A 24,428-nucleotide genomic window follows, 5' to 3' on the forward strand; every position below is an offset into this window, starting at 1 on the left:
CATCTACTGGCGACTGCATGCAGTTTTGGTCATCATATGGATGCTAAAGATGATTCTGGTGAGAGCTCAGGAAAAAAAAAAGAAAGAGGCAAGCTATACAGAAAACTTCTAGCATCTCAGAGAATACATGTATCATCATGAACAGATACTAGTAGAAATATGAACATTAAGAGGGGTCTGGTGAGGTATTAGATGGAAATTAGGAACATGTTATTAAAAACTGGAGGAGAGGCTATCCTTGTTATAAAGTGGCAAAGAATGTGGCTGAATTGTGATTTATTGTTTTGTGGAAGGAAGAATTTATAAGCTATAAAGTTGGATATTTAGCGAGAGGTTCTCCTTGCTACTTACACTAAAATGTAAAAGGAAAGGGATGAAATGAAGAAGAAAGTATTAAGTAAAAAGGAACAAGACTTAAAAATTTGAAAAATTCTCAGCCTACCTTTATTGTGAAAAAAGGAGAAAGCGTGTTCTGGAAAGAACACCAAGGACTTGGCTGGATAGTCACTTCATAAAGTGATTTCCCAGGAATTTAATCAGCCATCTCAGAAGAAGTCAGGATGGGACAATAAAGTTAATCAGCTACCGATCTGCCTTATCCCAAGAAAAGGGAACTTAAAGCTTCAGAGATCTTCATGGCTGTCACACCCACCACAGGCTCAGAGCATACACACCCAGAGGGCAATACTGTTTCCTCCTATTTAAGTGGGTAAGATCACCTCCTGGGTTTTAGTGGGCCAGGATAACACTGAAAAGAACCAGGGGATAGGGGTCTCTCAAAGAGCTGAGGGGATGAAACGGAAGCTAGGGTTATGGGGGTGACACTGCAACCCCAGTGGGCCCAGATGGTAGATCATACAGTCAGAGAGGATCATTCTCAAGCGTTAAGATCTAATAAATTTTATTAGATCTTAGGACTTGCTTGAGACCTGTTACTCTTTTATTTTTTCCAATGTATTCCTTTTGGAATGGGAATGCCTATGCCTGTCTCACCGCTGTTTTTTGTAAACATATTATTTATCTGGTTTTACAAATTCACAGCTAGAGAAATTTTGCCTCAGGATGAACCATACCTGGAATTTCACCAACACCTGATTAGATTATATTTAGATGAGACTTTAGACTTGGAATTGATGCTGAAATGGATTAAGATTTTTGGGCCCTTGGGATAGAGTGAATGTATTTTGCATGTATGAAAGACATAAACATTTCTACATAATATTTGAAAATTATTAGTAAGAGTAGGACACTTATTTTAGACTGTGTTTGTTTATTCATCTGTTATAAACTTGCTAATAAACAGCAATCACATGCCTTGTTGCCAATCTTCCCAACCACCGTGAATGCTGCTAGGTGGATTAATTAGTAAGAACAGATGTAGTGCAGTTCTAAGAGATCTGCTGGCCATGGTCCAGGGGCTGGCCTCACAGTACAGTAAAAGCAAAGTACATGTAGTATAAGCAAAGTACATGTAGACATCATCCAATTTATGTTCACATGTGGAATCACAGAGATGGCTTTATACTCTTTTTGAATATCACTTTCAATGATAATAACACACTAGCACAGTTTTAGAGATAATTGGAATGTTGTGTTTAGCTAGTTTTCATTGCAAGCTCATTACAGTTTGCAAACAATATTTACAATTTCTCATGTTTCTTTTTGTAAAATGCTTAACTACTTGCCTGCTATAATGTATAATAGGAGAACTGAAATCTGTGTGCACCTGGTTTATTTAAATGACAAATTTTATTCATGTTCTCAGTAATAGGCATTGGAAAGGGAAGCAGAAATTAAGTGGTTAATGAAAAAATAATGACTATAGAAAATTTGCTTTTGCAAACCTCTCAAGCTCTCATTATCAAAATAAAAATGATTAAAAATGATTTCTAAACAATAAATGGATTATAGCCTACTATCTTTTTTTTTGTAGTAATTTTGTGTGTAAAATATCTGCCACCCATTTATCATGAAATTTCCATTATTATTTTTTAAATTAAGAAAGCTCTAATCCAAGAATCTCAATTTGGGGATGGACAATAAATAATTATATGATATGTCATGAAAAATCATGGCACCAAGTCTTGGCTATGCCCATTTATTCCTGGCCTAATCTTTTTAATCAGTTTTTTTGTGTGTGTATGTCTGGCCAAGAAAATATAATAAAGATGATATTGAAATTGTTAAGGAATACATTATAAAATATTCACAAATCTAACTCCTGAAGCTAAGCACCATTGAAATAAAAAAAATATCTTAAAGTTCTCTCTTTCATACTGCAGTTGGAAAATTTATGATTTGGGGCTTAAAAGGGTCAGAGTAAAGCCCTATGGTAATAAAGATTTTTAATACTGTAATATAAGAAGTACCAGATGAATATGTAGCTCTATGTGATGTAAAAAAAAAAAGTACAACTCAAAATCCTTTTGGAAATACCTTTTCTCTCCCTCCCACAAAAAATAATCCAGCAGGTATGTTTTTCACCTAAGTTATAGCTTTCTTGTGTCAGAGGCATAAACTAATTTTAAAAACTGTTTTAATATAAACAATAGTTCATATTGATGGAGAACTTATTTTTCTAGAACTATGGTAAGCAATATCTTATATTATCTCATTTAATCCTCACAATGATCCTACTTAAATGGTATTCCTATTACCCCTATTTAATAGATTTTTAAAAAATGAGTAGTTAAGTAATCTGCCAAAGTTATGAGACAGGTACATATCAGAGCTGGGCTTATATGTAGATGTCTTTTGGCACTAAAATCTTTACAATTAATCACCATTGAATAACTGCAGTATACCACACAAATTTAAGTATCACGCAGATATACCCATCTATTTTTGAAATAAAAACTCTATGAGATGTTTGAAGAGTTGCTAGAAAGCATATAACATTGAATTTTGTGTAATTTGGCACCAAAATATGGCTAGTAAATACTTTCAATTTAAAATGCAAACTTTGAACATTTGTGGACAGAAAAATTGAACATTTTCTGTAATAAGTAACAAAATATAAATCAGTCAAAAGAACAATAACAACAAAAAGTCCTGTAAAAAGACTGACCAGTAGTGGATATAATAGAAGTAACAATGGACAAAAATAAAAAGGACAGTGATACTACACTACAAATCTAATGATTTAATCAATTCAATGTGAAAAGGAACTTAAGTTAATAGAAATCATTCATGTTTAACTGCATACGATGCTTTAATGTGATTCCTATGCTATGGTATAGATCTAGGCCAAGTTTATGCTTTCTCTTAGAATTACAAAATATAAAGTAACAAACAATTTCGAAATTTCCTAAATCAACATTTCAACCAAACAGACCTAGCTGAGTATTGAAAATACATTTCTGAAATTTAGATGGGGATAAATCAGGTATGCCATTTGTCTTTATAAGGTTTATTCTTACTCCCCGCCTGAGTAACTTTTACAGTGTAGAAGCTCATCTGTAACTAAGAGGAAAACAGTGGGTACTATTAGGGAGCCCTGAGATTTCCAAGGAGGTTTTATTTTACTATTTTCACAAATATAAAAAATACATAGAAATGAGATTGGTTATATGTCATAATTTGTTATGCTCTATCCAAACATGTCTTATACATATATATTATCCTTTAAAAAATTTTAAAATGTCATTTATCTGTACCAGAAAATATCTATAAGATCTTGGTCCCTCATATACAAAATGTCTAATAACATCATATAACATTTTAGCAGGAAAAGTAAACTTTGTCCCCATGAACACCACTTCCAAACTCCCAAAAATTAAAACTCTAGAAAGAAAAGACCTGTGAAGTAATCTAAAATAGAGACTTGAATCTAATCAAAGGAGAAGAAATATATGTGCCATGATTTTTCAAACTTTGTAAAATTTGTTACTTTCAATTCTTATTATTTACTTTAGATTTTTCAAGTTCTGTTTTGAAGACTGCTTTAGGCCTCCTATCATCAGGCACTTATGTTGGAGATAAAAACAAATATTTTTTAGTTCTTACTAAAGGGTGAGAATTAGGTGATTTAAATATATTATTTACTTCCCAGAATTATTGTTCCAGGTAAATTTTATTTTTTCCTATTTTACAGATCAAGAAACTAAGCCTAAGAAGAAAGTTTAGGGAGCTAGTCAGCTTCAACAGGTTCATATTTGCAGGTATATTCCACATATATGCATCAAGACTCTTTAGTATGATTTCTATTGTAGCTGCATAATTTTTGTATAAACAAGAGAATGTATTTCATTTGCTCTGAATCCAAGGTAATACTAGTTCTTAACTTCTAAAAGCATTAAAGTGAAAATGAATAGATCTTTTGCATAATTACTTTCCCCAACTCCTAGTTACATAATGTTATTTCACAAAAAGAGAACAATAGGGGGAAATGAAAGATTTTTCAGAGTGGTAGACATCCCAAAAGGATGCATGATTTTTTTTTCCCCCAGAGAGTAAATTACCTAAAGCTTTTAAATCAATGGATATCAAATTGGCTCAAGCAAAAATGACAACAACAATACCCATCTAGCTGTAGTTCGTTTTCTACATATGGCAATTTGTCACTGGCTAGCAAAACCTAATAAGACTGTGTATATGTGGTTTTTGCCATTTATATGATTAGATCCTTAACAGCATTGTGATTGAAAAGCATCCCTTTAAAGATCTCCACCTACTGCTTATTAAACATACATCTCCATGTGTGCGAAAGCAGCAGCAGCAGGGAGACTGACAAGATAAGTGATGGCTACACAGGAAAGAAAAATGGCTATGCCTCCATTCATTGTTTGTTTCCAATTTATTGGTGTTGCAGAAGCATGTGGGCCCTTGTGGCAAGTTGTGCTTTGCTGAGGTTTTGATTAACCTGTATCATCACACTTCCCCCCATCATCACTGCACAAGGAAGTTAAGTAAATATATATAATAGGCGTTGTCTTGTCTCTAGAAATTTATTGCCATTGATATTCAGCTAGCTATCTTATTTACCTCACTTTTCAAGAGTGATTTAGGTGTCACCCCATGGTACAACAAAAGTAAACTAAGTTGCCATAATCATTCATTTATTTGCAACAGATTTCTTGTGCATCATCTATTTCTCAGGCTCTGTCCTAAGCATTGGAGTTATGAAGATAAATGAAGTATAATTTCCATATCTTTGCAATATTATGAATCCAGATAATAAAAAAATACTACTTAAACATCCAAAAATCTAAAAAACTATTCTCTTTATTAAAAGTATCCATAGCAATAATTGATAAAAATAAATTTTTCTATTAACTGTTCTCTGAGTTTATAGTTATATATTGTTATATATGGCATATAGCTTTCTACCAACAGGAAGCTAATATGTCCAATTTGGTACTGAGAAGTCGTGTGTGTGTGTGTGTGTGTGTGTGTGTGTGTGTATAGATGCTCAACTTTCTAAAGGCTTGGGTTATAGATACAAATGTAACAAATATGACTTTCCAAAGTTTTTTATTCTCTTGTGATCCTAAAACATTTGTAGTTTAGGAAGAATTGCTTTGAGCAAGTCAAGGGAAAATACAAAATACAAAAGAAAATATAGTTCTGTATGAAGGGAAACTAAAACCATCTCAGACAAAAGCAAGTGTCTATAAAAAAAATTTCCAAAAGGTTTTATTGTCAGTGAACTGTGATGATTGACCCAAATGAAGTTGATTTTAAGTCATGAGGTGCTTTATGTTAGAGGAAATAATATGTTTTCATTTATTCAGGCTAGCAATCTGCACCATTAATAGTTATTAAAACTCTGACTTAACTGGCAATGGCAGATAGAGAAGCAGATTTTAGGGAAGGAAAAAGGCTCCTACAATGAGCTTCAGCATTCCTTGGTTTTCTAGGGTTTAATGGTGGCTGTCCTATTCATTTTAAATTAAAAAGAAATCATTTCTAATGATACTGCAATGATATTTTTAAAATTATAGTTTTTCTTCTACACAGAGAATGGAATTAACAGCATGATGTGCTTCCCCTCCACAATCTCTGGTATATGTTAGAGCCACTCACCTTAGAGTTAGTTTCACAATTTTCCAGTCAGGTAATCTAATCATCCCCATGGATAGAAGTCGATCAGTATGAAAACTGTATCCAAAGTATAATATTTAAATGCATTAAAAGCTTTTTAATAAGTTTACTGAAATAGCAATATTATACAAGACTTGTAAAATTGTTAACCTTTGTTTGTGAAGGTATGTATTTCTCAAATTTGTTTTCTATATAAAGGACATTCCTAGGCCTAAATGGTGGTTTTTAATAAGAGGTACGATAGCAAAAATTTCTACTGTAGGCTCTGAGAAACACTTTTATAGGGACTCCAGTTGTGAACTGAAGGAGTCGGCACAAGAAATGGATCATAGTTACCCCTTAAATCTTTCAGGGAACTGTACCTTCTCTGTGAAGAAATGCTGAAAGCAAATTCTATTTTAATAATTACTTATTATCTCCTAGGCACTGTGCCATATATTATTTATTTTTATAGCAACCTTTAAGAGAATATTATCACTATTTATTAATGAAGAAATTAAAGTTCAGAAAATTCAAGTTCCTTATCTCAGATGACAGAGCTAGATGATTTCTTTATAATTGGAATACTTTTGTGTGAGTGGCTTTTTTTGTCATTCAGATCTGAGCACCAATGTCACCTCCTTGGAGAGGCCTTCCCTGACCACTTTATTAAATAATAGCTGTGGACCCTCAGCCCAAGTCAGTGGCTATCTCATTGTTTCAGTTTACTTTTTTATAGTACTTAAAATTTGAAATGATCTTTGTATGTATGTATGTATGTATGTGCATGTATGTATGTATCTATGATCTTTCATCCATCATCCATCATCTTTCTATTTATTTGTGTATGATGTTTCTCCCTTCTAAACCCTGACACTAGAATATAAGCCTGCAAAAAGAGAACTTTTCAGTTTGTTTATTGTCATTTCTCAGCCTTTTGAAAAGTGTCTGACACTTAGTAGTTGCTAAATTTATATTCATTGAATAAATATATGAATGAACAATTAAATGAATAAAAATGATAGAGCTAACATTCAAATCTAGGTCATTTGATTCAATATCCAATGTTCTTTTTACTATGTCTTGTTGCTTGAAGATAATCTAAATCTGAGGATTACAGTTAATGTCTCTGTTCCTTGCATCTACAAAGGAAACAACTCTCCAGCCCATTGTGCCATGGTAGAATTTGTTCTCAACACTGGCCTCCTCCTGTTTTTCTACTTATTGGCTTCTCTTTCCATTTAAGTTAGTCAGTGGTCTCTGATAAGTTGGATTTTTTATACTTAGAGGTTATAAAAGGTTTAACCTACTCCTCTTTCTTGGAATTCAGCTCCTTTTCCACTATCAGTCCACACTACCCTTCTGTCCTTAATTTGCTTTTTACTCAAATTGAATTTCAAAGTGCATCAATAGGTCAATTCCTTCCAAATACCCTAATTCCCTCGCCCCAATTATCCTTTACAATACTCATCTAGGAAACTCAGAAAACACATAAAATCAAGTATTTGCCAACCTATCTGCTGGCTAGTCTGAATTCAAATTCATGACCACAAAACTCAAATGAGAACTCAATAACATGTGTAATCCAAATCTCTTCCTTAGTATGCTGGCTTTCCTATGCTCAACAATTTCATTTCTTCTCTTCCCTTAAATCTCCTTTATGGTTCCCTTTCCTTTCCTTTCCTCCCTCTCCCTGCCATTTCACTCTCTTAGTGGAAAACTTGTAGGAAATCTATTCTTTTTTTTAGCGCCAAATCTATCAATTAATTTGCATCTGTAACCACATCCATACCTTCTTGACTTTTACCACGCATAAAATATTCTTAACTCTATCAAAGGCCCTTCAAATTGTGTCTGCATTGCATCTATTATGGCTTCTCAAAAGCTTTGCTTTTCATATTATTCCTTTTTTATCAACAGTATCATTTTTTATGTTCTGGAGAGTCATCTTTTGTTATCTCCTATAATGACAAAAACTATCTGGAACCCCTTCATTTAGCCTCCGTCCTTTTATATATGCCTCCACAGTAAACCAACAACTCTCTCCTTAATCCACTCCAATTAGATTTTTAATTCCACCATTCGAGTAGAGACTCTACATCAAAAGGTTATCAATGGGTTCCAGGTAGATATGGAGTGTCTCCTCTTAGAGAAAGCACCTGCTGTGCAGCTGCCAGGGGGTTGTGGTGAGCAGCTTCAGCTTCTTCATAGTTGGCGTCAGCTACAGAGACATGCCTGTTCCAAAGAGCAGGCACTCAATGCCTGGGAAAGTTAGGAATATGAAGTCCCAGCCATTTGCCAATATGTGATGATTCTGGTGTCTATTTTAGCTCTAGAACTTCTCTACCAGGTTGGCCAAAGTGCCGTTAGACATTTTCTTTCTTTCTTTCTTTCTTTTTTTTTTTTTTTTGCAGTTTGACATCTTCCTCTGCTAAGTCCTGTTTCTTTTCTCCTTCCTTTCACAGGTGTTATTCCCTAATAAACACCTTATACCCCAAACTCAGTATCTGCTCCAAGAGAATCCAACCTGTGACAGTCGATACCAGGAGGGATTCAAGAAGGCAGGCTTTAAGATGGGATTTGGTTTTGGGGGCCGAATCACATGCCAACAGGCAGGCAATGACAACCCATTACTAGTAGCGGGGAACACGAAAGGTACCTTGGACAAAGTGGCCATCCAACTAAAACTTTACTTTTAGTAATTTTGTAGAGTAGGAGGATATGTGGAGAGAAGGGCAAATATTAGTAGCTAATGTCGCTGCTATTGTTGAAATGTATGGAAAAAACACTCGATATGAGAATAACAGGATTAGATGGCTATGGCTAAACACCACAGGTGCTCTAGAGCCATACAGTCTAATACAGTAATCACTAGCATGTGTGGCTACTATGTACTTAAAATCTAGCTAGTCCAATTTGAGATGTATTTTATGTATAAAAATTATACCAGATTATAAAGACTCACTACCAAAAAGAAAAATATCTCATTAAATTTTTATGCTGATTACATGTTAAAAATATATCTTAGATATAGTGTATTAAATAAAATATATTGTAGTTTCACCTGCTTTGTTTTGTTTAGTTTTACTTTTTGAAATGTAACTACCAGAAATCTTTTAAAGTATTATGTGGCTTGCATTATATTTCTATTGTACAATACTGCTCTATTGGAGGGGGGGGGGAATTAAATAGTAGGGATTGAATAACAGGCAATTAAAAGCTAGATGTAGAAGCCAGTGGGACTTTTTGTTTTTATACAAAGAAACTAGCATCTTCTCCAGGGGGAGGTTAGAGAAAGCTGAGGACCCAATTCTGGATTCAGTTGTCAGTTTGTACAAATAAGAAAGAAGTTTAAATACCAACTAGGGTCAAGGTCAGGATGGAGACATCTTGGGTACATGCTCCTAAAAATTAAAATTCCCTAAACTCTGAGTTTTGTGAGTTTGTATTAGGGTCTACCCACCATACTGAGAGCTTGCACCTGCTTCCAGCCCTGTTAGAAGACAGTGTAAATTCCTCTCTCATTCAAGGCAATATGTACTCATCTTAGGTCCTGCCTTCCCCTCACCACCAGGTATTAGGCCTAAAACTATGACAAAGTCATGGTATACTCCAGGTGGGATGAGGTGATCTGTGCCCAAAAAAAGCTGCCGGACCCAGCAAACATGTACTAATTGGGATTGAGTAAGTGCATGTGAGACTGGATTCCAAGGGTGGTTATTGAAGGGGGCTGGAATGTAAAATTGAATAGGGAAAGTTGTATTGACTTAGGTGTATCTTCTTAAGTTAGAGACTAGCAAGGACCCTCAATGTTGTGAACTCCCTACTGGGATGATTCCTAGAAACATAGAAAAAGTGATAGCACACACTGAGCAAAGTTGAAAGGCCAGAATTGCCATGGCAGGCTCTGAAAGAAGTGGGCAGAAGGCTCAGGCAAATGCTGAAATGAGTATTCAGGGTAGAGCTGGAAGACTCAATAGATGATTATGCTCCACATAAGGCCACAAGACATACCATTTTATTAAGGCCATGAGAAATGTGTTAAAGGGATGACACCAGCATCAGTTAAAATTTCAGTAGAGGCTCTCTGTACAGAACCAGAAGGTGAAGAGTGTTACAAATTTTCACCCACTGATATCAATGCAGATAAAAGGAATCCAAAACAATAGAGGCTAAGTGGCAGTACTTAATTACCATTACCCAACAGGGTTGCATTTTTTGTAATGAATGACATACCAAGGAAGTCTGACCCACAGATTGTTATAAAGATGCTAACAGAACACAGCATCCTTAGGAGTGAAGTAGATAAGCTGCCAATAGAAGTGCTGCTCAGTTTGTACCAGCAAAAAACTTAAGATTGGATGGTCAGGAGGATGAAAGCAGCCATACTGATAAAAATTCATGAACCCTTGGCTAGTTTCCAGAGCTGAGGTAGTTGTTAAACAGAGGACCCATTCGCTGAAGATGTAATAAGGTCCCCAAGGAGAAGATTCTCACAATTATATGATAAATATACATGGTAATGACTCCTCCGGTCCTTCCTCAAAAGGAGTATGGCCATTCACTTGGGAAAGCAAATACCCAGGTAATTTAACAACTGTTGGATATATGGTCGGAGTTGACATTTATATCCAGAAACCATCATATTGGTCTTCCAATATGATAGAGTGAGGACACATAAGGGTCAGATGATAAATGAATAAATGCAGTATGGTCAATGTCTATATATATCCATTAATGGTATATCCACTAATTATCATTTTCTGGTCCTCGAATGGCACTTAGAATTGATAAAACACTTCTGTTGGATCTTTGGCCACTCGGCTAATAACTATAATACTAAGTAAGGCCAAATGAATACCCTAGAATACATTCCCTTCACCTCCTAGTCAAGAGGAAATCAAAAACATTGTAGAATCCTGAGAGTGGGGAAGAGGTTAGAGATTAGTGCTGCCTTTATGAATCTAAAGGATGCAAGGGTGTTCTTCTCATAATGACACTATTTAATTCACTAGTCTGAGTCTGAGAGAAACAAGATAGATCCTAAAAAGATAACTGCAAGTTTAATCCAGTAATAGTCCCTTTGCAGCTGCTGTGCCAGATGTGATAAATTTGCTAGAGCAGATCAACATGGCCTCAGGAACTTGGTGTGAAGCCATTATTCTGGAACATACATTCTTTTCTGTCTCAATCAGAAAAGACAATCAGAAACAGTTAACATTCACATGGATTGAACAACAGCGTTAATTTACAGTTTTGTCCCTAGAGCTATGTTTATTCTACCCTCTGCTATAATATAGTCTGAAGAGATCTGGACCATCTGGACAACTCATGATATTTCACAATAGTCCATTACGTAGATGATATTATATTGATCATGCCAGATAAGCAAGAGGGAAGCTGATATTCTGGAAGCCTTGCTAGAACACATGCATTCCAGAGAGTGAGAGATAAATTTGTGAAGGTAAAGAGGCCTGCCATGTCTAAAATAATTTAAGAGATTCTAAGTAAAGGGCAAATTATTGTATCTTGCACCAAGTAGCACAATGAAGGAAGTGCGATGTCCTAGTGGGTCTTTTCAGGTTCTAAAATGGAACACATTCTATACCTAGAAATGTACTTATTAACACACACAAAAATATGACACAAGTTTGAGTAAAGCCCAGGGAAGAAGAGGGCTCTGCAGCAGTTCTAGGCTAAGATATAACAGCTCCACTACTTGGATCATACAATCTGGTGGACCCTGTGGTGTTAGAGCCATCAGTGGTGAGAAAAAATACCATGTGGAAATTGTGGCAACCTCCAGTAGGAGAATCATAACACACGGCCCTGGAATTCTGAAGGAATACCGTGCCATTTGCAGAGGAAGAACTATATGCGTTTTGGAAAAACAAAAACAAAAAACAAAAAACAAGAAAAACATCTCTTGGTGTGCTGCCTGGATCCTGGTAGAGACAAAGGAGCCGATTGTGAGACTGTCAGAAATGTGATGACTGTCAGAAATTACATGATCATAAGTATGATCTCTTAAGATCCACCAAGTCCTAAGATTTGTTGCTGGATCCCTCCTTGCAACCAAAAAAAGATGAAAGTAGTACATTTTGGATGAAGCATGAGCAGAACAAGAAGACACAAGCAAGATATATAGGCAGATAGTTCAGAACCCCATGGAACCCAACACTAGTGTAACAACATCCCTTCCCCATCCCAATTCTAGAGCACATGAGATGAGATATGACCAATTTATAGAGGGAGAACTAGTTCTAATTTGGTTTACAGAAGTTTTGTCTTTGTATGTATGTCAAAAATATAGAACAGATGCGCTATAGACTTAGTGTAGTCAGGGTACCCATAAAAAACAGTAGTGAGAGAAAATTCTTTCTCTGAGTAGGAGCCTCAAGCAGTGCAACAGGTTATCTACTTTGTATGGAAAGAGAAGTGTCCCAAAAGGCAGTTAAGAGGTGGCCTATACAAATGGCCTGAAGGTAAAAGATTGAGATACTATAGATGAGGACTAATGAGGCAGAGGCATGTAGATGGCCCTATAGGAATGGGCACAACGTGATATCTTTGTTATCACATATTAAAATCCCATAGAGAAAACTCATAATGGAAGAAGTACTACACAACCAAGTAGATAGAATGACTCCTGTGTCATTGGCTACATAAGTGCTGGCACAATGGACATATAAATAAAGCAGCCATAATGGCAAATATAAATATTCCACATGGATCCAACAGCATCAGCTCTCACTTACCATGGCTGATCTAGCAGCAGTTGCTGCCAAGCATCCAACTACCCACACTAGAGACCAGTGTTGAGCCCTGGACGTGGCACCACTTCTTGAGAATACTAGCCACTTAATAGCAAGTTGACTACACTGTTTCCCATGCATCCCGGAAAAGACCATTGCTTTGTTCTCATAGGAAAAGGCATCCATTTCTCATATTGGTTTGCCTTTCTTGCCATTAGACCCTTAGCTAGCTAGCCCCACTATCAACAGCTCACAGTATTTTTGAGCCAGCAGCATGGAACCCTTCTGAACAGAGTTCCTCTTTCCTAGTAAAGAAAGTGCATTAGTGGACTCATGACCACTGAATGTGTGCTTCTATCACATACTTCACTCAGACTGCTGATCTTATGTGTTAGAATAGCCTGCTGAAGGCACAGCTGAAGTGCCAAGGCGAAGGCACTATTCTGAGAGGAAGGGGTGCCATCCTTCGGTACCCAGACTATGCATTGAATCAAAGACCTTTATATGTACTGTGGCACTGACTGGAAGAATACACAAGTCCAGGAATCAAGCAGTGAAATCACTTTGATCCTATTCTAGTCCTATGTAGACATGACAGTGCTCCTTGACTACTGGGTCAGAATCCTCAGATTTTAGGCTCAAGTATCCCGGTAATGAGGATGCTTCTCTCCAAAATCCAGATTTCTGCATCATTTCTTACCCCAAGTTCAACATTTTTTTACAGGATGATGGATAGTGAGTACACATATTCTCTTCTGAAGAAAACCAAATTCCCACTCAATAGGGTTAATCTTGTTCAAGAATCTGAACAAGATGAACACATATTATTCCTAAACTGAGTATAATTTATTTCAAGATGTCCATGGTAACCTTATTGTATCTTTTCTATCATTCTGGGTAGGAGCAATTGTGATAGGAAATAGAAGGTAAGAGTAAATAAACTTTAAGTTTAGGGAATATTCAGTTTTCTATGTAAAGAGGATTATACACTTTGCATTTCCAGAGTGATCTTTGCAGCCAAAACTTATAGGAAAAAAACTTGAGGGCTTTTATATATTTCATCCTCCATCCTCTGCACACGTTTTTCTACTTCCCAGTATCTCAGACCTGAGCTTATACTCTATAAAAAGGTTTCCTAAATTTCAAGAAACTTACAGCTTCACACCAGAGCTTCCAGTCAGTGTTTTGTTTCTCTTTCCATATTTCCAGAATTTTTATTTCCTTAGGAAAATTCTGTACAGATAGAGTGTTGGGAAACACTAGCAATGATAGCAGATTTACCACCTGCCCATTTACTGCCTGCAGATTTATGGCCAATGCAGCCTATTTTGCCATCTGGGTCAAAGTCATATTTTCACTGGAAATATTTTGGAAAGTTATTGCTGGCATTTTTTTACATGCAGGTGGTGATTATACAGGTTTTATGGCACTTTCATAACTGTGCATCTGACTGAAGTGCACAGAAGCTGATCTTTTGTGAATGTCTACAGAACTGGTTTGATGAAATGGAAAGCACTCTATTCATTAGATTTACCAGCATAGGAGGAACTCCTTTAACATATAATGTAATCCCGAGAGAGGGGCCATGCTATCTTCCCTGGTTGTTTCAGAGGTATAGATTATGACTACTCTTGGATATCAGGGCCAGTGTCATCTTTACAAAGAGAGTTTCAGAGTTGGTGGTGGGTATCTGTCCAGAAAAGCACTGAAACTATTTAATTTTGACATTTTGGCCTTTGCCATTTTCTCACCTTAACTTTTTTATTATTGAAAAAAAAATGTTGCAGTCTGTTTGGTGTATTCTTTATAGTTATATACATTGCAAAAAAGTGCCTCATTATTATAGAAGAGCTAGTGAAGAAAGGAAAATGTATGAGATTTGAAATAAGGAGATCTGAATTCTGATGTGAGTTCTACAACCCAAGAGTCATATAATCTTATCTTATCCTCCCTGAGCCTCAGTTGTCTCATTTGTAAATGGAAGAAGAGGGTGATAATGGAAACTACATAATTTTTAAAATTGAAGTATAATTTACATATGTAAATCTTAAGTGTTCCAAACAATGAATTTTGGCATCTGTACACTTTTATACAACAATCATCTAAAACAAGATATAAAATATTTCCATGACCCCAGAAAATTTTATCATGGCCTTTTCCAATCACTTTTTCCAGGGCATAGCCCTGGCCCCCTTCACATACAGAAGAAGCAATAACTTACTAACTTCTGTTACCAGAGATTAATTCTGTCTGTTCTTGTACTTCATATAAATAAAATTATCTAGTTTCTTTTGCTCACTACGATAATGACTATAAGATTTGGCCATGCTGCATTTAGCATTAATTTGTCTTTTTTATTATTCCTCAGTAGTATTCCAATACATAAATATAAAACACTCTATCTACTCTCCTGTTTATGGATATTTTGGTTATTTTTACCTTTTGACTTATATAAGCTAGGTTGTAATGAATATTTATACACAAGTCTTTTGTGGACATATGTTTTCATTTCTCTTGGGTACATGTCTAGGTATGGAATTTCTGAAACATAGAGTAGATGCGTTTTTAACTTTATAAGAAACTACCAGACAGTTCTTCAAAATGCTGGTAGCATTTTATACTCCTATCGGAAGTTCTAGTTGCTCCAAATCTTTGTCAACACTTGGTCTTATCAGTGTTTTTATCTTAGTCATTCTAGTGAGTATAAAATAGTATTTCATTATTATTTTTAATTTGCATTTCCTAGATGACTAGTGAGGCTGAGCTTCTTCTCATATGTAAATGATATAGAACTTAGACATGGTTTAAATCCCCTTCAGAAAACAATCTAATTTATAGATTTTTTCTTGTTTTCCTTTTATAACTCACTTATGTAGCTTTTGAAAACAACTCATGCTGTAATCCCACTTGTATACATTTTAATTCAGAAGATCTGGCATAAATCTTAGAAATATAACACCAATTTGAAAATGAACCTCTGGATTATGTTTCAGGCATCTGCCAGGTTTTTTTTTTATTATTATTTAAATATCACTAATCTATTTATTAGTTCATAGAAAGGGAATATAAAGCAAAAATTAAGAGCATAAAATTTAAAATAAAATAAAGAAGACTAAATATCAGATCCTAGTTTCCACTTAATATCTATGTAATTTCGGGCAAGTTACATAATCTCTCTAAATCTCAGGTTCTTCATCTACGAGTTGAGGGTAATTATAATACTTACCTCGTAGGGTTGTGAAAAGGATCAAATGTGATGATGCATGTAAAATGTTTACCATTTTGGCAAACTCATAATAAACACCCAATATACATTAGAAGAAAGGAGAAAAAAATGTAAAATATTTTAAAGAAGCTAAACAAATCAGAGAACCTAATGTCAGTTTCTTGATATATCTCTTTTACTATTCCTGTTTAACCTAACCATAAACATCAGATAATATTCCAGAAAACTTTTTTTTTATTTCACCTTTCTTTCACCTATAGCATTTTTATAGATTAAAATGTCCAAGATTTTGGCATTCTCTATTTTTCTAAGCTTCATACATAATGAGTGGTAGAAGGTGCGCTTCTGTCAAGCTCTTTACATTACCAGTACAAGGTCCTGCGGATGACCTCTATTTTCCTCCTGCATCTCCCTGTTTCCATCTGATGTGCCAATTTAAAATTATTTGGTTCTTGTTTCTGGATTCTCAGCTCTCTTTCATGAAAATATATAATCAAGCATGCTCTCTCTTCTTTTTTTTTTTTTATCTATGTATCTGTATATATCCATTCCTTTAACACTCTCCTGATGATATTTTTAATTATCGGCAAACAGTTTTCCTTTCCTACCACAACAACCATGATTCTACCTACAAATCACTTCATTCACTAAATCTATTCTCTCTTTTTTAATGAAAACATCTGTTTTATACATTTGAGATTCTGCTTCTGGCTCTTTGTTTGTTTGCTTTGTTTTGTTTTGGTTTGTAAATCAGCTATAGCTTCTGTGAAAACAAGATGAAGAAAATCTCATCAAAATGGAGTCAGGAAGCCACGAAGGGAGAGCTCTCATGCACTATCACTTGTCCCAGGTTACATAACCAGCCAGAGGAAGGAAGATTCTTTCCCTGCTTGTCTCAGCAACAGCTGCCACCTTCTGCTCACCGCCTGGTAAGAAACCACCAAAACCCCAAACTTTTGTTCCTCACCCATAGGTCCCTCTTCAATAAAATCCTTCCCAATTTCCTCCTGGATCCCAATAAAAGCTGAGTTCCCTTTTGTCTCTTTAGACTTGCCTATGGTTTGACATAGTTTGCAAGCCCCAAATTCTCTGCTATTCTCAAATAAATTCACTTGCTGCTCCAATAACCTTTTGCTGTTTAATTTTTAAGGTTGACACTTCCTATTTAAATGGGGCCTTCCATCCCTTATCTGAAAAATTTGTAATCAAAATGACATATATTTTCTAAAAGGAAGTATAAATCATTTCCTTAAGATTATATGTGAGCCTATGGAAGTAAGAAATAATTTTTTTTTTTTTTGCACTTTTCTCTGTAAAAAGGAATATGTAATGTCTCGGTTTTAACCTCTTAAGGGAGATGTCTATTACTCATTTTCATTAATAGTACACAGCTTCCCCTCCCCCAAAAAATTATCTTGGAGTTATAAAAATTTCCTGCTTATTGATGAGGGCGAAGTTACCTACAGAGCTATATTTCTACAACATAAAAATAAAATAACTCTCTTTATGAAATAATTTTTAATGAATTAGTGAGATGTAGGGACAATAACAAAGGTAAAAAGAACATCCATTAAGCTAAATGGAGATTTGCCTATAGATAAGCTTATGTTAATAATGACACTCAACATTCCTTTAGTGAAGAAAGGTGAAAACAACTAATTTTTATTTATAGGTTCTTTAGCATGTTACGCTTTTAAGCTTACACTTTTTCTCAGAGCAGTTTTTACTACTTGCTTGCCTCCCTTGACAGTGGGTTCCAAATATATGAAACTAATGGTGAAATACAGCTTGGTAAGATTGCTCAGTAAATATCCAGTAATTATATTTAAAAAATAAGGAAGGCTTTATTTTTGTTTTCTATTTTATTTATTCAAAAAATATAGCAAAGAGTAAAAGGAAAAGTTTTTTTGTGTGTGTGAGAAATACACAAAGCTTTTTACTACTAAGAGAAACAATTCCAACTTTGCCTTTGATGGGTAAAGTTTGATAGGCTGCTGAAAATTCTCACAAAAATGCCTAGCTTTCCATTTTCCAAGTAAATTGAAGGGTCTACATCTCTTACCAACAGTTATTTTGTCATATAACCCTGCTCAATCAATGGAAAGGCTGAAAGACTCTGTAGATAATCATCCTTCAGTTTTTTATGCCATCGATTTTTTCCTACAGTTTGTGACTCAGTGTTTTCATGGTAAATGCCAACAGAGAGAGAGAAAGAGGGAGGGAGGGAGTGAAGGAGGGAGGAAGGGAGAGGAAGAGAGAGGAAGAGAGAGAGGCAGGAAGAGAGGGAGGAAGCGGGGAGAGAAATGATTAGTGAGGAAGAGAGAGAGAGAAATGATTAGCACCGGTACTTGCTGAAGTCTCATATTCAAATATTTTTCATTACTATTCTCAATATATCATCCAGAAAACACAGAAAGTAAAAACAAACAAATGGCAATACAGAACTCTTCTCTTAAACATTTTTTCCTCTCAGAGTCAACTATCTAAAGATAAAATGAGCAACACAGCATTCTTGTTTTCCTAAAACTATGGTCCCTTCTTAAATCAGAATTGTTATGTTACTATACCAAGAGATAAATATACATTAAAAATAAACACACACCAGCATAACATCCTCAAGATTTTTCTCTGTATCTAAGTTGACTCAGATAATACAAATTCCATATCATTTATAAATAAGTAAAAAAAATAACAAAACATGTGAAACCAAATAGGTCACGTCAAAAGTTCAGCAAATAAATACTCCATTTTGGACAATTTCTATAAGAATTCAATAAATCCTACCTATCACATCTATAGTCTCAGAATCAGATAAAGGGCATTGATTGCTTTTAAAGAAGGAAGAATATTCAAATTACAGAATTATGCCATTATAATACTATGTAATAAGCACTATAATAAAGATATGGACTAAATATTTTAGGGTAATTGGAATGGAATAAATAATTGGTTGTTACTACTCTGTATTATAAATCTTTACCTCTCTTATTCCCCAATTAGACTAAATTTCAGAGTAAGATTGCGTGTGCACACTTGTATGTGTGTATGTGAGACTAAATTTCAAAGCAAGATTGCGTGTATGTGTGTGTGTGTGTGTGTGTGAGACCAATGTGGCACACTTGTATGTGAGACTAAATTTCAAAGCAAGATTGTGTGTATTTGTGTGTGTGTGTGTGAGACCAATGTGTTTAATTCACTTCTCTGCTTATTATTTGTACTCAACAAATATTTTTTAAAAAATTCTTTAGCCATGAATTAGTTCTATTTTTCACCCCTTCATATGGAAAACAGGGGTAGGTATAGAAAACAAAGAAAAAGGAAATCATAAAGAGAAAAGAGCAGTTGTATTTTGGATCTCCAAGGGAACAACTCAGAAACACACCGTGTTGCTGTTACATAGGCTTTTGACCTTTTCTTTTTCTCTCACTACAAAAGATGAGTTTCTTTTTCTTTCTTTTTTTTCATTTCCTTTCCTTTTTTTTTTTTTTTTTCCAAATATTCACCTATACAATCCACACAGCTTCCCATCATTCCACTCTGTCTTTTTACCCTTCTAATGAGTATATCGGTCATGTCTGTGGGATACAAGTTCACATTGCTTCGTTTTCCCCAGTAACCTAGGCCTGCTGCCATCAGAGACCAAATTCTTGAGTTTCTAACTTTCTAGCAATGTCCACCTGCTGTCCGGCACTCCACAGGAGCTACTGTTTGTTCTGATTCTGTGTCATTATTTATTGCCTGCAATGTGAGCTGTGCTCCTTCAAGGAAAAAAAAAAGTTTTGGCTCATGTTTGCCTCCCAATCAATGCACAGTAAATACTACTGACGGTTGACTGATATGAGGCGGCTGAAGCCTCAGAGTCAAGGGGCTGTGTGTGTTTCAGGTTCCATTTGCAGAGAGAAAGGATGCAAACACAATCATATTTGGAAAATGAATAACATAAGTATAGTTTAGCCCTCCTTTCTCATCTCACAGTCTATTGCTATAATCTGAAGTTGGAATTCAAATTAAGTTGGAAACAAGCCTTCAATGTACTTCTTGATTGAAAAATTAAAAAAAAAAAGATTCTAGAGTTTGGAAGATACAGGAGTTTGTCTGGATTTGGCTATTATATAAAATCAAACCGAAATCAATCAGAATTAAATTCCCAAAGGTTTTGTTGTTGTTGTTGTATCATAAGTTTCTTTTCGTTTCTTTTCTAAGAAAAAATTAAACTAAAATCATCATTTCTTCTGTGGTTGAACAGATATTGAATCCAGCATATCTCTGGCATCACAAACCAGTAAGTAAGACTCTGTTACATTTCCAGCAATACTCCAAATCTCAATGCAATAAGCTCCTATCAACTTGATGAGGAAGACAGCTTGTCTTTTTCAGAGATACCATACTCCAATTATTTCTGGCAGGGAGTTCTGATATATAATCAGAGCTTCTGCTAACAGCTCTGCAATACCTCAGCTCTGGATTCTAAGGTTCCAAACACTCTTTTGGTCTCGTGATCACTGTACTGTGACTCAAAATTATGTGTTCATCTTCGCTAAAGAGTAATAACTAAAGTGTTATGGCCCAAATGTTCTCCCAAAAGTCTTATGTTAAAGTCCTAACCCTCGATATGATATTAAGAGGTGGGGGCCTTTGGAAGATAAAATTAAGTCCTCACAAATGGAATTAGTATCTTTATATGAAAAAGCAGAAAAGAGCTTGTCTCCTCTCTCTTCTTCTCTCTTATATGGGAAGGTTTGAAATACCATTCTATTAGATTAGTTCTCTACTTTATCCCATATTGCTACTCCCTCTCTGAGGCACTACAAAGTTTAGCTCTTAGTTGTTATAATCCAGTCATTCACTTACCAAGTATTCCCTTAGTATTCACTGTGTGCAGAACACCATGTGTTATGGAAAACATAATTATATAAGCCAAATTTTCTGCCTTTAAGATCACATCATAGCTTCAGGGGAAAATTATGTACCATTAGCAACCTCTGGATTTAAGGAGTTTTAGAGATATATTAATTTTTAACAGGTTAAATTTAACATTAGGAAGCATTTCCAAAGACTGACTCCGTATTTCTCAAAGTAATCTTAAGCCTGAGCTCATTACATAGACTAATGAAAAAAAGACATACCATATAGCCTTTTTTGATTTGATAGGTCCATACATAAGATGTAAACAGAAAATCAGTATTCTGTAATTTAGGACAATGTTTTAGCTCAACTAGTTGTTAGTATGATAGAGAATCCTGTCCTCTAGAAGCTTAAACATTCAAATCATCCGGTTCTCTGTTACCGGCTCCGTGCTAGACACTATCAAAGGGCCAAAGGACTAATAATATATGATTTCTGTCCCTAAGGAACTTTTGGGAAAAAATAAAACAGATTGTTTGAGATTATGAAAGCATCTTCATCCTGGGATATGTTTGTTAGTCATTACATTCCTCATCTTTAGATACCTGGAAGATTGCTAAACTTCTCTTCTGGTTTAGAGTTAAGCATTTAGAAAAGAGAGGGATTTATTAAATGCTCTGAGAACCTACTATGAGTCAAATGCTTCTGGGCACATGGAGCTACAGGGCTGAACAAAAAGATTGCTTTCTATCATCAGAGGGCTCATTACTGAGTGTGAGACACAATCATGGGAGTAGACAATTATAGCACATTGTGATAGGTGCTGCTCCAGGGTATTGCTGGGTGCTATGGAAGCACAGAGGGTGTGAGTATAGGCTGAAACTGTTAGAGAAGACATTGGGAGAAATTAACTTGTGTTGGACACTGAAGACATTAGTAGGATTTCCATAAGAAAGGAGATACTGAGGAAATTTGAGACTGGAAGAAAAACACAAAAAGCAATGAGTCAGGAATAAGCATGCCTAATTGTGTGGAGCCCATGAAGTATGGTAGGACAAGTGGGAGCCCTGATTTGAAGGGAGTAAGATGTATCAGTTAAAATGTGTTCATAAAATGCTAAGAGGGAACCACTCTAGGTTATTGAACAGGGAATGACAGAAGGAAAGTAGGGCTTTCAGAACATTGCATTGATATAAATACACATGATGAATTACAGATGGTAGAGACTAGAGTGAAAAAAATCAACTGGGCATCCTTGCAATAATCACAAGCCTAGGTTACTATGGTGGTAATGGGAAAGGAGAGGAGGGCCGAAGCTGAAAGACAGTTCAAAGGAAGAAATGACCGGACACCGTGACAGACTGAATACTAGGTTTGAATGAGAGGAAAGAGTAAAAGATTGTCTGGAAGAGGGTGATACCAGTGACAGAATCAACATAGCTCTACAAACTGACAACCAGATGATCAAAGTGACATACTGTTTGTGCCATATGTCTGAAAGCTCTTTATTAGAGATACGAAGCTGAAAGGAAAGTTGTCTCTAGGTTTTCTTGCTCGGGAGTATATGGATAAACGATAAACTTTACCAAAAAAAAAAAAAAGTTCTCTAAGGCACTAGCTGATGTGACCTCATGTGTCAAACCAAATTAAAGGCCCATAGAGTGAGAGTCAGTTCTGATGTCTATACAATTTAAAACTGCAAATAGACATCGCATTCTCTTTGTGAAGTTTCATCCAGGTCACCTATAAACTATAATAAAACATCAAATAACAATACTTGGTAGGCCTTGAATGAAGATTTGTTGAACTGGACCGAGGATAAGGGTGTTAACAACAAGCCGGCGGGGAGCAGGTCTAACTCTTTAACACTGCACACCATGCAAGCAGAGTAGAGAAAGAACAGCTTTAATAAATCATATAGCCACTACCCCATTAGGCAAAATGGGATGGCCTCTTCTAAAATTCAAGTGCTAAGTGCATTGCTATGACTACATGGAGAATTTCTGTCAGGGAAGGCTATCATAACTGGAATTTGTTTCTTCCTCATTCTACTTAAATGACTGGCTTTGACTGAGTCACCGTGACTACAAACAACACATTAAAAACATATAGTGTTATTAAATAACTGGGTATCTAGATATTTGTGAACTAAAAGTAGAAAGAATCAATCATTTCTTGGGCTCTGTGGTCACTCTGATACATGGAGATAAAAGCATCCCCAAAAAAAGATCCAGAGATGTGATACAGAGGAATGTATTTTCATTATTTCATCTAATAAGGAGAAATTATCTGTTTTCCTTGACATAGGCTACTATTTTTGAGATTATCAGAAAACATAATTATTTTGTTTATTATGTACTCATTCACGATATATAAATATAAGTCAAATAGAGTAGAAATATTTTTTAACCTGAGAAAAATACTCCTTGCACTTAGTAGTGACAAGGTGTTGGGACTTTTCTTTGTAATAAGAAAATAAAAAAGATCTTGTAAAATACTGAGTCAGATCCTATTGTCTTCTAACGGCAAATACCATTAACTCTTATCAGCTGTTCCTTCTAAGGAGTTAGAAAGATAAAATTATACAGTGCGAGAGATAAGAAAATTTATTTCTCAATGGTTGGCCAAGCCTAGAATTTGTTACAGAGAGAATATTTCTGGTAGAAACCAGTGTTTTTATGAGCTGGAGGAAATGGAGAAGAAAATAAAGCTGCATACAAAACAAATGGCAAATGTCATTTTGAATTGGTGACTGTAGTATGCTGGTACTTGGTGTGATTCTGTATTCTGTCTCTGGCAATATATAAAGCTGAGTCAATCATTTAGTATTTGATGTGGGTTTATGGCTATGGTAGACCCGATGTGATAAATCAGTTGTGCCAAATTTACACTGTGTTCTCTACAGAGGGGGTTGGAGAAATTTGGTTCCAAGTCCCATTCTTAATATACTTAATTATTTTGACAAATTGTCTTAGGACCTTATGTGCGTTTCCCTTTAGCTCCATAGCATTCTTGCTATAGTAAAAGACTAGGGTATTTCCAATGAGTCTGCATCCTTATGAATAACTCTCTCTGTTCTACCTAAATTATTCAGTTTAGAGTTCTTTCTGAAATCATAGATTCTTTTTAAATTAATTGCATAATAATGCCAAGCTCAGGGCCTAGCATACGGCAGGCCCTTAATACATATTTGTTGAATAAATAAACGAGTCTTGGATTTTGGCCTATCTTTTAATAATGTTAACCAAATAATCTGGCTTGTGTTGGAATGTGAAGCCAACTTTATGGATTTTGGAATTTGCTTCATAAAACTTGCCTTGATTAATGGTTTAAAATTTGGGTTTGGGAGTAAGGAGAAATTTGTATCTAGATTAAAACTGTCGATTATTTAACTTCTTTCCTTCTGAGCAGGACAAGACCTGGGCATAAGCCATACAACTCAGAGAGTAGATATTGGATCTCATCGCTACTATGTTACTATAATAGAGCTTGGTTATCTCCAAAATGTTAATGATACCTACAAAACAGTGCTGTTTTTTAAGATTTTAGGAGATAACACATATGTATCACTTATCTACTGC

At 35.3% G+C, this 24,428-nt stretch overlaps 1 protein-coding gene across 1 annotated transcript in view; it reads right to left on the reverse strand.

Annotated features, from left to right (window-relative positions):
- The window catches only part of NEGR1 (neuronal growth regulator 1), a 773,362-nt gene that overhangs the window by 355,865 nt on the left and 393,069 nt on the right, over window positions 1-24,428 (reverse strand). The window lies entirely within an intron of this gene.

The sequence above is a fragment of the Pteropus alecto genome, unplaced genomic scaffold (genome assembly GCF_000325575.1).
Source record: "Pteropus alecto unplaced genomic scaffold, ASM32557v1 scaffold25, whole genome shotgun sequence".
NCBI classification, from domain to species: Eukaryota; Metazoa; Chordata; class Mammalia; order Chiroptera; family Pteropodidae; genus Pteropus; species Pteropus alecto.